We start from the raw sequence: 12804 nt of genomic DNA on the forward strand, positions 1-12804 counted from the left end.
GATTTGTCCTGTTCCTGGACTGCGGTTTGTCCTCCATCCTAGTTTTACCCCAAAAATTACTGCAGTTAATTTAATGACAGTGTTATTGGCTTAGTAACTAAAACAGCACACATTACATGTAGTTTGGCTTGGTGAATTAATGAAATTATTTACAGGCATTTCATAATTTCAGGTTCACACATTCAACACTAGAGGATATGGATTTTCTTACTTGATGAGATGCTGTCTGTAAGCGTCTGACAGGTCTGGAAAAAACAACAATTTAAACTGCTGTACTGTATTGTGCTGCTTGAGCAAGAAAAGTTAATGTTGACTGTGCTGTATTTTACCCATGCAAAATGTTCTCCATTCTTGGAGTGCTCACTTCATTTGGAGTGCTCACTTCATTTGGACCGTCCCACACCTGCATACAACACACAAATGACAGATTAGATCAAATGAAAATATTATCAAAATATTGTCAATTCACTTGATTTAAGGAGAAATGCCATGATGCAAACTGACCACGGTGTCTGAAAGTGGACTGTCTCCAGATGCCAAATTAACCATTTGAACCACACCGTCATCATCTTCACTTGAAGACTGTCCACTGTAACCTTTGAAAAATAATAATTGGCATAATTGATGTGGGTATAAAGATGAATTTCATTAATTTCCTCCGTTTTACAGAGTGGAGCTTAAAACAAGGTGGAAACTTGCACTTACAACTGTTTGTGAATTGTTCAACAGGGCAAATGTACAGTCTTATTCTTTGGTAGGCCTTTCCAATGGCATCCTTGTATTTCTGCACTGTGAAAGCGGTGTCTGTTCCTGGAATGTTTAGAACTTCCTGAGCATCGGGGTACAGCAAGACATAGGCAACATCTTTCATGTCCTGGTTAAAATCTTTCAGCTTCTTTAAAGCAGCATCCAACAGTTGGTCAGATGACCATTGTGGTTGAACATGAAGGGGAAGTGACTTCCCTCTCACAGGTTTAAGGAAGTCACCTGTCCTCCTCATAATGCCAACAAATATCTACAGAAAGAGAAGAAAATGGAAATTAATAAAAGTAAACAAATTGATACAATCTGTCTTTTGACAGTGTGTGAGTCTGCACTGTGAGCAACATATTTATTTATACTAATAAAAACAATGTTGAAGAGCAAACCTTCACTATTTTCTGTTTCTGTTCCTTCTTAGAGTTCTGACGTGTCTTTGAAAAGAATGTCTTTCTCTCCCTCTCTTTTATTGCCCTAAATTTCATAAAGGACTCTACACCTGAGCTTCCTGCTACAAATAATAGGAATGAGACATTAATTAGACGACTCTTTCCTTATTAAGCTCATAAGGAGTCTCATCATTAATTTAACATGCAGGGCATTTTAGAACACATTTAATATGCTAGTTATTGAACTAGGCAAGCAACATAGTGCAGAGATCATGTATTTGAATACAGGAACACGATTTTTAAACCAAGTCTTCTAATGACTTATTTACCTGCACTAGTGCTAGGCTGTGCATTAGGATGTGCACTGGTGCTAGGCTGTGCATTAGGTTGTGCACTGGTGGTCGGCATCTCCGCAGGGACGTTTCCCACATCATTTAGAAATGTGATGTTTCTGCCACACACACAACAAAAGCCTGGGGAAGCAGTCACAGTGGATCCACAAAATGGACAATACATCTGTGAAAAAAAAGAGTTTGCAAGGTTGGAGGTTACATCAGAGATTTCTTTTTTCTAATGAATTCTTGTGCACCCTTTAAAAAAGTTACACTCAGCTCCTTAGAGGACAAAAACGGTCCCTTCCTAAAACTGCTATACCCTAACCACCTCCTAACTTACTTCCGCCAAGAGGTTATGTTTTCGGTTCCAAATCTGATATGTGCATAGCAGACTGGACCTTGGCGGAGGTCTGCACTCTCCGACTGCCGTTCTAGTTATTAAATAAACCAGTAGATTGTCGTGCCATTGTTACCAATACATAAACTGTGTCAGAGTTTAGATTTCAGATTACCTTCTCCCTTTTCCGTTTCACCTCTCTCCACCTTCCTCTTTTCCAATGTCCCCCTCGCTAAGTATCCTATCAAATGTGGAGATGATAGAGGGGAGAAAACGAACTTTAATGCAATCAAAAGACTGACACTTGTGTCTCTCTGAACGTAACGTTACCTTAGTATTTACGAGTTAATTGCAAGATTTGGTACAAAATGTTGTCGCTAGCAAGCTCTGATAGAGGTCAAAGTCACCAGCAGGATCGCTAGCAAAGCGAATCTGTTGCTCTTTTATAATATAATAAGTTAGTTGTAATGAGGTCTTGTTCTAAATTGACTCAGTCTGGTTGGGAGGTGTGACGTTCATTAGCTAGCTAGCTAACGTTAGCTAAACTTCTGCAGCAGTCCAGTGTGTACAGTGCAACTAACGTTAATGATAGCTAACTACTCGACATCCATCCACGTATAATCAAAGAATAATATTCAGAACACAATCATAAAGAACACCATAAAATAGCTAGCCACGGATTTAAACGTACATTCATTCAAGACGGTTAGAAAGTGGCTAGCAAACTAGCCAACTCTGTGGTCTAGCGAACTGTTACCTCAGTTATCTCCAATCTAAATATTACACATTGAAAATACATACCCAAAATTTAAACTTACATGTTTATGAACAAAAGAACCAAAGAAGAATGGCACAATATTAAAGCCTTAATGTAAAAAAAAAGAACATAATCACTATAATGTTACCTTTTTTATGCCGCCTTTTCATCTAGCCTTGGCTCTCCTTGGCTTGACGTTCGAACCTCATAGTTCAAATACGTCTCCGGTCCGTTCCACTTATCGTTCCCCCCAGAACACTTCCCTTGTGTTGTGAACTGAATTTGCAGAGTTTTTTTTGTTGCATGTGTTTTCAGGGGTTGTATGTGTTTTTGACTTGTATCGTGTCTGTATTTGCAGCGCGTTTGCTGTTAATGTATTTGTTTTGGCTTTCTGCAGCACGTTTCCGTTGTTGTATTTGTTTCGGATTTTGTATGTGTTTTTGACTTTGTGTCATTTCTGTATTTGCAGCGCGTTTCTCCCTAATGGAAATGTTTTCTGTATTTGCAGTGCGTTTCTCCCTAATGGAAATGTTTTCGGTCTTTGCAGCGCGTTTGCCCTTGTCGGCCACCGTAGGAAATACATCAGAGTGAATGCAGCTGACAGCTATGGCTCATTCACCTCATTCATTCATTGACTTGCACTGAGTGGATCAGCCAGCGTTGCATAATCCTCTTTTTTTGAGTTTCTGATTGATTTTTCTAGGCTACAGCTATCAGCTACACATACAAGCCTAAACGATGATGAAATCAGCCCACACATGATTAAATCGTTAAAATACTCAGCTAAACTGCAGTGCAAAGGTCACACTTGTAAGCTACAAAGGAGCAGGAGGCAAGAGTTGTTCATTTGGACAGCGAGAGGTGAGGTGACTCCCTCCGCACACGCAACTTCAACGCGCATTTTGAATGAGTTTCTTCTGCAAAGTAAGTTGCCAGTTGTTAAAATGTATGATTTCTGATAACTGCAGCCTAGGCTACTTTTCACGTCGTGTCATTGACATATAGACTCCATTACATTTTCGTAGCATGTTAACATATTTACACGTGAGAGAATGAATGGGATTTCTCATTGACATGTCTTTTGAAAAATGATATCTTGGTCGACACCGAAAAATTAGTAGAATGCCTTAAACGGCAAATACTTGGAGACAAACTTTATTGATTCTGGTGATCATAGTTGATTTTCAATCACAATCCGAATTATATTAAATAATTAGCTGTGACTATGAAAATGTAAAACTAAAGTCCAGTTGCTCATGAGGGTGTCATTTAAAGGTGCTCTCCCTCCAGCTCTGTTTTCAGCAAGGGGGCATAAACCGTTAGTAGATTAGAAAAGAAACATCAAATTGTGTGCAGGTTGATTAGGCAGTTTGACAGGTCAATCCAATCATTTCACTTGGTCAGAAGTGTGATTGGTTGTTCTGTTTTTATCTGTATTGAGCATTCATGTGTCAAATCTCTTATTTCATTGATTACATTCCGGAGGAGATGGCACCTTTAAACACATGAATTCCACCATGGGTCGCAGTGATAGAGAATCCTGCCTACTTTTTTTTTTATTAATGAAAAAGCATTCAATTTATAACAAACAGGGAAATATACAATCAATAACATTTCTAAGATGAGTTATTAACCTCAACGTACAGTACAATATGAAGGATATAAGCGGAAAAAAGAAAAGAAAAAAAAGACGGGAGCAGTTTGGCAAAGAATCCTGCCTACTTCAACTGTGAACCAAGCAAGCAGTGACGTCACTTATGTGCAACGTTGCGGTGCTCGGTGTCCATGGCTGGGTCAGGATTAAGAAGCTGAAATCAAATCTCCGGCAGTCGTTATTTGGGGTTGATTTGCAGTTGAATTGGCATATCGCAATGCTTTAGGCTATAGACTAATAACGCCCCTTGGACATTTACCGGTTTGATGCGTTCATCTTCAACATAGGCAATTCTTTGAATTTAGTATGCCTAAATGTGATTTGCTAACTATCCTATAATGTTAGCAGAAATTTAAGCTAACAGCCTACTAGGCCTAGGTAACCATTCCAACAGCGTGTTGTCAGAATGAGTTCTCTATCACATCTGTTCAAGTAGACAGCATGACATTCCACCATCATAGCTCAAGTCCCGTTTTCATGCTGTCTCGAGTTTATTTCTGGAACATATCCTTGATCATAATGATATAACGTTATGGTATTTTCGCAAATTGGAAAGTCATGTTGTATCAGGTCCATCTGTGTTACCACAGTTGAGCAGCCTCAATATTATGCCTAATAATTATGTCTATTTTGCCTGCTAATTTACCTGCTATTGATCCCTAGTATAAATCTGATTAAAACTCTGGCTAATGAGAAAGCAGTACGTGATTCGCTGTGTGTGTGTTGAGAAAGTAGTAAGCTACATGATTCGCTGTGTGTTGAGGAAGTAGGCTAGTAGTAGGCTACATGACTCCCTATGTGTGCGCGTGTCGGTGGGTGGGCTGGTGTGTGAGAGACTAGCTCACACTGTACCACACCCAAGCCTAATTGAGAGCCATTTGAGTCTCTTTGATTACAAGGGTTTATTTGGCTTTGTGGCTCACAATGAAACCAGGATGTCCATTTCATTTGAAACTAACATCAGGCATAACATACCTGTGAGGTGGCATCAGCTCAGTAGGCCTAGCCTAAATATTGTGCTTCCCTTGAAGTAAAAAGCAAACCGCCTCACAGACCTGTTTAACAGGTTGTTATGGCTGACGTTTTGATCATTGTGATCTTCATCAGAATTAAGTTCTTAATTCCTTAATTTAATAAACTATTTGGAACAGTCAATTTTCTATATGCTCCAGTGTGCGGACTCTTTTTCTCGGTCAATGGAAAAAGTCCCATATCTGTAGCTATAGCTAGCCAGTATCATTGATTCTGAACCCCCATGGGAGCGACACACAGTGGCTCGGTTATAGGGTTGTGGAGTCATACAGGCAGGCAGACATGCATGCAGACAACATTTCTGTCATTATAATGATCAAGTCCAATTGCTAACACGTGTTACTTTAACATTTTGCAGGACAACATGCTATGTGATACTTTTTTCAGTTAAGGGGAGACACCCCAGGTGAATAGGAAAAAAAAAATCCTTAATAGGTATCACCATCAAACTCCCCAAGTTTGTTAGGTACATTAAGGAGCATCTTTTTTGTATTACAATTTTTCTGAAATCTTATGGATAAATATGCAAATTAGGCATTATATGTGCTAAATATGCGCTAATTTGCATAATTTCAGGAAATCAATTTTTTAAACTGGTTCAAGCCAGATTCAAAATTCTTGTTTCATTTTGTTCACATATCCCTATTCAAACTTTGTCCAAGGGGGATTTTTGATATCTCTTTTCTTCACTTCAGAAATCGGAAAATACTGTCAACAGTCATTAAAAGACCAATTTTCGCCATGTTTTAGGGATAAACTGTTATATAAATCAGGCTATGAATGAAATTTTAAAAATCCCCCTTGGACAAACTCTCAGAATATGGATTGGAACAAAACTGGAAAGTTAGGTGTATGTAGGTGCTACTCAAGTGGTGGTTTTGATGTCCCTAAGATGAGAAATAACTCATTTTGAGAAAACGGGCTTTGAAAATTTGTATTGTAAAAAACCATTGTAAACCAATATTTACAAACACAATATCCAATCACATCATTAGTAACAACATTACACAACATCTGAAAACACATAGAAACAGAAAACTGAATAACACAGCATGTTGTGGATTCAGAATAGTCCAGGAGTAGACATTTTGTATAGAGAAGTAAGACCTGTTTAGTTGGAAGCCCACTCACCACGTCAAGGTACAGCCCACGAGTGGGATGTTAGTAAGACGAGACTAGAGACGAGACAATGTTAGTAGGGAAGAGAACATTCCCTTTTAGAAAGCTTGTATTATTTTGTTAAACAGATCATGGACAAAGATAGACACATTTGACGAGGACATGCATGAGAAAACAGATTATCTAGCTTTTTGTGTTTTTTTAAGCGTTTTACATGGAGAAAACATGAATGAATGAATGAACATGAAGAGTAAGCTGATTCATAAATACACAGGACAAGATGTGGTAAACAATGCAGGGTAAACACCAATAGAAGCTAAATATAGATTGCCAAACAAACAAGTGATATAACCATCGTCAAAAGCAACACCATAGGAGACATCAGGCTACGCCGTCATAGGTCTACAGAGTCACTCCTCAGATGGCACCACACTAGCTATCTACAAAACTGTTCTAGGCAGCTGGTTTGTAGATCCCACTCAGCTGCAGTCTACAAAACTATTCTAAGCAGCTGGTTTGTTGATCCCACTTAGCTGCAGTCCATAAAACTGTCCTAAAACCACAATATGTTCCTGGTGCGCATGGGGTTGTCATCAGTGAAGCGGACTACCCCATATTGCCGCCTTCATGTTGTCCACTGAACGCTGGTTATTGAGAATTATTGTAATAATTCTCAATAACTGTAATAATTTTGTAACATTTTGCATTTATTGACAGTCAGCTTACCTACCTCTGGGTCCACATCTGTATATGCCTGCCTAATCTGCTCTCTGCTTCTGTGCAAGGACTCCAGACCTCTCTCTATTTCAGCAACTGAAATTAAAACAGTTTATTTGGTCAGTTTATGGATGCATGTAGAAATGCCACGGTTAGAGAGAGGGAGACTACTGTGCATATGTAGGCTATAGGCTTCTGATATTGGCTAGAGAGAGAGAGAGAGAGAGAAAGAGGGAACACGTTTCAATAGCCTACCTGTCACCCTCTCTGTCATGTTCCTGATACGTTTTCAGATGAAGCCCTGGGATCCCTAACACTTTACTAATCTTTTGGAGAGCTGCATACCCCAACCCTAACTCGTGCGCTAAGAGGACCATCCTCACATTGACATCAAATGCAACATCATTCCTAGTTGTTGACACTTTTGCGATAGCCATTTCTCACAAAGACTGCACTCTAAGAGCAAGGTACTACATAACCCACTATTCTGAGGATCTATGTTAATTTTAAGACCAGTTCCTGCACAATTAGGACAAATCAACCCAGTTATCAGCTCATTCAAACGCGCCGCATCTCTCTGCTGCTCACTGGACATGCTAACGCTAGCCCATCCGCTAGCCTCATCTCCCTGCTGCTCACTGGACATGCTAGCACCGGCTAATGACAACTTGCGCGAATAGGCACTTTATATATCATAAATGTAAACGTTTCCATTTAGTTTCTCTTGTTTTCTGTTCAACCTTGCGGGCAAACACTGTTGTCATTGTTGCTTATTACGTTTAGAACGCTTTACAGACGGCATTGTTTGGATTAGATATCAGGAAATGGAAACGTGTCACATGACGCGCTGAACCAATCACGTTCTCAGAAATCAACAACAGCCAATGAGATTTCACGTTTAGCATCAAACCCGCCTTTGTATTTCCACGATTGGTTGCTGATACAAATGAAACTATCAAGTTTGGTTGCGATAACATCAGGCTAGAGAGAGAGATCTCTCTATCGATATATTACACCAGCGGATCCAAAAGACGGCCGCGCTGTGGTTCGTTGCGAAAAAATGCTAACTTTTGGTGATTTTAGGAAGAATCTACAGACGCAAACAGACTAAATGAAGTAAAATAAACATCTAAATGCGTGTTTTTGATGTTTTATTTCCACTAGTATGAAAGAAGACATGTTATGGAAGCAAACTAGCACAAAATCTCAAATTTGACCAGGGCGTTGAAAAACGATGTTTTCACCTACCGTGTCTCCCCTTAAGGTCATGTAAGTCCAGATGTGGATTACAGGCAGTCAGGAGCTCATCTCCACATTCTAGCCTACTCTCTACGCTTCCTACTATTTGATAGAGTTATGGTGCTTAATTGAGTGTTTTGAATTGTTACTTTGGCTGCTTTGTTACAGCAAACCTGTGTCGTTATAGTGTTAGTTGAGCTATTACTTTCTCTTAAAGTTTGAGTCAAATAGCAATACTCAGTTACCAGTCTCAACACACTGCCCTTGATGGGAAATGGCCAAGGAAGGGCCTTATTACACGTTCTCAATATACCACATCACAATCTTGTACAAATAGGGAGCCAAAGCGTAAAACAACACCCTTTACTGATTTGGTTCGCACCTGCCCTATTTTTTCCAAGGGAGAAAATGTTGATGTAATTATAGATCAATATCAACACAAAACATAGTGACAACTTATACCACTTTTGGATAGACAAAGCAATACCCTACTAACTATATCAAGTTCCATCGAAATAACGTGCACTTTTAAAACATTTATTTTACTTTCTAGTTTTTACAGCGAACTACACGGGTACTCATTTTGAGTACTTCAAGCACCAGAGCACTATGTTGGTGTGCTTCGTAAACATGAGTCAGTTGCACATTGCTAGATTCTATAGGCTGAGAAGAATCCAGTGTCCATCTCTTGAAATTTGGTCAAATTTGCTGACCACTAGATGAGTAAAACCATTCTGATCGCTAACATTTTTAGCATAAGTGAACGGAGTAAAACATGGTGAAAATTAATTTGCATCATGGCTAGTGGACATTTTTTGTTTGGCAAGTCTCGTCCGTATGAGCTTGGTTTGACTAACGTTAGCAAGCTAGCTAGGTAGCTAGCTACTATTGTATACAATGGTAGGGTGGACAATAGAACAGATAAATCTTACCAAATTTGTAAGACAGAACAATACAGATTAATCTATTAGCCCAAAAGCACATCGGCTACTTGTAGCAGCAACATGGGTGTGTGCATCATGGGAACTGTAGTCAGTTTACACCCAGCGTTCCAAAAAACGTTGTAAACGTTTTATTCTGTCTTTAATTTCAGAACCATAATCAAAATCAATAAACAATGACTCAATGTAAGTGCCTCAGAAACAATGTGAATAGCAATGCAGCCCAAAATTTATTTTCATAAAAAATGTGCAATGCATTTTAATACAACAGTATGAATTGTACCACTAGAGGGCGCTTCATTACTTTACCTCCCTATAGAGTGCCTAAGCGGAAGCAGGAAGAGAAAACAGCCATGAGACGTTTTAAATCAGAAAAAATATGAATGATAGTGAACGGTGTGAGAAAAATAATTTCTTGATCCCGAGTGAATTGTGCCATGACCATCACATATGATGTTTGTCAATTTAAAACATACATTTCACTAATCTCTAATATTAGCTAGCCAACATTACACTCGTTTAACACTCACCAAAACCCTGTAAAACCGATCTCGCATGCCAGCTCTTACAGAACTGGCCCGAGTTTCCCAGAGGCATCGTAGCACTACGTTTATCGTAGCGCTACGGTGAATGCCGTAGCTTACCTACAGCGTTCACTGAAGTGCAACGATGAACGCAGTGCTACGATGCCTCTGGGAAACGCAGCCCTGACTAACTCAACTTTCGCATTCCTGCAGCTCTCAACATAGCCAGACAAATAGTGATTTTCACTTCTTTTAATAACTTTAAACTCATTGTGGAATAACTGCTTTACAGTATTATGATAAACTGCGACTTTCTTGACTTGCAAAATTATGTTTTAAATTGAAAAAACGCTTATGGTCATGGCACAATCCAAACAGGATCAAGAAATTATTTGTTTATTGCCATAGACTACCATATATATTTTACCGAATTAAGGTCCCATGGGACGGCTCTTCCTGCTTCTGCTTAGACACTCTATAGGCTTGGATATAATCTGCTGACCACCATATGCAACAAGCAGGCACAGATGAGACCATCTCAAAGCTTCAGACACAGTTTTGGTATGTTTCATATTCACCCACCCATCCATCCATCCATCTACAGTTAGACCTGGAAATGTTTGGACAGTGACAAAGTTTTCAATTTTTTGGCCCTGTATGCTACCACAGTGGATTTCAAATTAAATCATCAAAATGCAATTGAAGAGCAAACTTTCAGCTTTAATTTGAAGGTATTTATATCAAAATTGTAGGAAGGGTTCAGGAACTGCCACCATTTTCATACATAGTCCCCCCATTTCTAGGGACCTAAAGTAATTGTACAATTGACTCAAAAGCTATTTTGTGAGCAAGTGTGGGCTATTCCACCATCAATTAATAGATAAAAGGTCCAGGGGTTTCCTGGAGTTGATTTCAGGTATGACATTTTCATTTGGAAGTTGCTGTGAATCCACAACATGTTCACCATTGTTGATGACGTGGAAATGATGTATTAGCCAAACAGATCCTATGAATGTCATATCCGGTCCTAGCTTTGAATGCACAAGAGGAAAAGGTCCGTTCTTGGGTGAATCTCTTTTTGTGTTCTTGCCAAGAGCAAATAGTTGCAACTGTATGTATTTTTGGAATCAAGAACCAGTTTTTGAACTTTCGGATCGATTTTTTCTTATGTTAAGGAGCATGGCATATGACTTTTCTAGCTGTCTGTACCCCACCACTATATAGGATACCGACAGATATTAGGCGAATTGATTAATCTATTGAGGCCTTCTAGACCCATAGTAGGGTATAGACACAGGTAATTAAGGTCCGCTTCTATTTAGTGTGTCACAGCCAACTCGTGCTTCGTGTAGGCCTATAGGCCTACATCATGACTGCATGAAAACAATATTGTGTTTAATTTATGAGTAGCGTAGGCTATTGTGTCATGTAGGAAATTTCGAAATGCCTATCAATAGGGGTGTAACGGTACGAAAACATCACGGTGCGGTACGTACCTCGGTACGGACGTCTCGGTTCGGTTCAGGAGTGGCGCGCCTGCACTACTCTGATTCCTTTTCTATTCTTTGAAAATTATCTTGAATAAATCTTTTTAATATAATTTTATTTACAAACAGCAATACCTTTCAGGCTGCATCACTGCCCCCCCCCCTCCAAAAAACAACAACAACATAACAAAACAAAAAAACAATGTTGACCAGTGGAATAGCCTACAATGCTGTGTCAAGTAACTTTGCTGTTTCATTTTCAAGTGTTTCCCCCTCATTCATACCCCATTTACCCCACTTCACTCAACCTTCATATTTTTGGCCAGAAAAATCAACTTGTCAACACTGTCAGTAGACAGGGAAGACCTGCTGGCAGTGACGATGTCCCCAGCAGTAGAAAATTAAATAAAAACGAATAGCCTACTGAAAAATATGTTTTTGATCACTAATTTAAAACGAATTAAATGCAATAAAAATTGAAACTAAAAAAATTCAAATCTTTACAAAAAAATAAATCTGCCTTTTTTCCCCACAGAGATATAGACTATAGCTGTGTTCGGAATCGCTCCCTATTCACTATATAGTGCACTATATAGGGCGTCAGACATTTTGTTTGTAGTGTCTGAATTCTCCACGGAATTTTCGTTCCCTATGTAGTCCACTATTTATTACCCACAATTCACCTTGATTTGCAGGGAACAGTGCATGTACCCTACATTTTCTCCGTTCCCTAGGTAGTTCACTACATGGTGAACCCTATATAGGGAATAGGGAGTGAGGGAACGAGGGAGCGATTCGGAACACAGCTTATGTGTGCAAACGTGCGTGTACAAACGAGCGCGCGCTGTGTGCAGCTTCGGAGTTTAATTTCTCTCCTTGCAAGGACTATAGCCTACATTGGAACCTCGGTGATATATAAATTATTCCTTTAGCCTACCTGTGTTTCATTAAGGTGCATTAGGCTAAGGCAAACGAACAGAATTAATAGTTTTACCTCAGGAGGACGGTAATGAGGACGACTGAATATCAACGCGAGGCCACTGACAAATGTGAGTTGTGTGCTGATATGATGACACTGCTCGTAGGCTACTCGTTTCCAAATCACAGACAGGTCGAACGGGACTGTAGCCTATATCAAATGACTTATGTGCTCGGCAAAATATGGTAGGCCTAAGTAACTTGCGGTACAATTAGATGGGAGATGGATTACAAAGGTCCCCATGTATAACCTATTTCGCTGTGTGAGTGAGCTGAACTGAGGGGGGGCGCACACGCCTGCGATGCGAGGAGACTCGTTTTCACAGTGACAGAAGCGATGGCAGAGAGAGTGAAAGGTTCAAAGTGTGGCGCTATTTCACAAGAGTCAATTAAGAAACAGCCCATTGTCACAACTGTGACAAATATTTTGCGTCAGTCTACTGAAAGGGATCTGCTCGAATGATCTTTCGGGTCGCTCGGCACATGACTGTACCGTTCGGTTCGCTCGGCACATGTCTGTACCGTACCGAAAGCCC

Source organism: Borostomias antarcticus (genome assembly GCF_949987555.1).
Source record: "Borostomias antarcticus genome assembly, chromosome: 20".
Classification (NCBI taxonomy): domain Eukaryota; kingdom Metazoa; phylum Chordata; class Actinopteri; order Stomiiformes; family Stomiidae; genus Borostomias; species Borostomias antarcticus.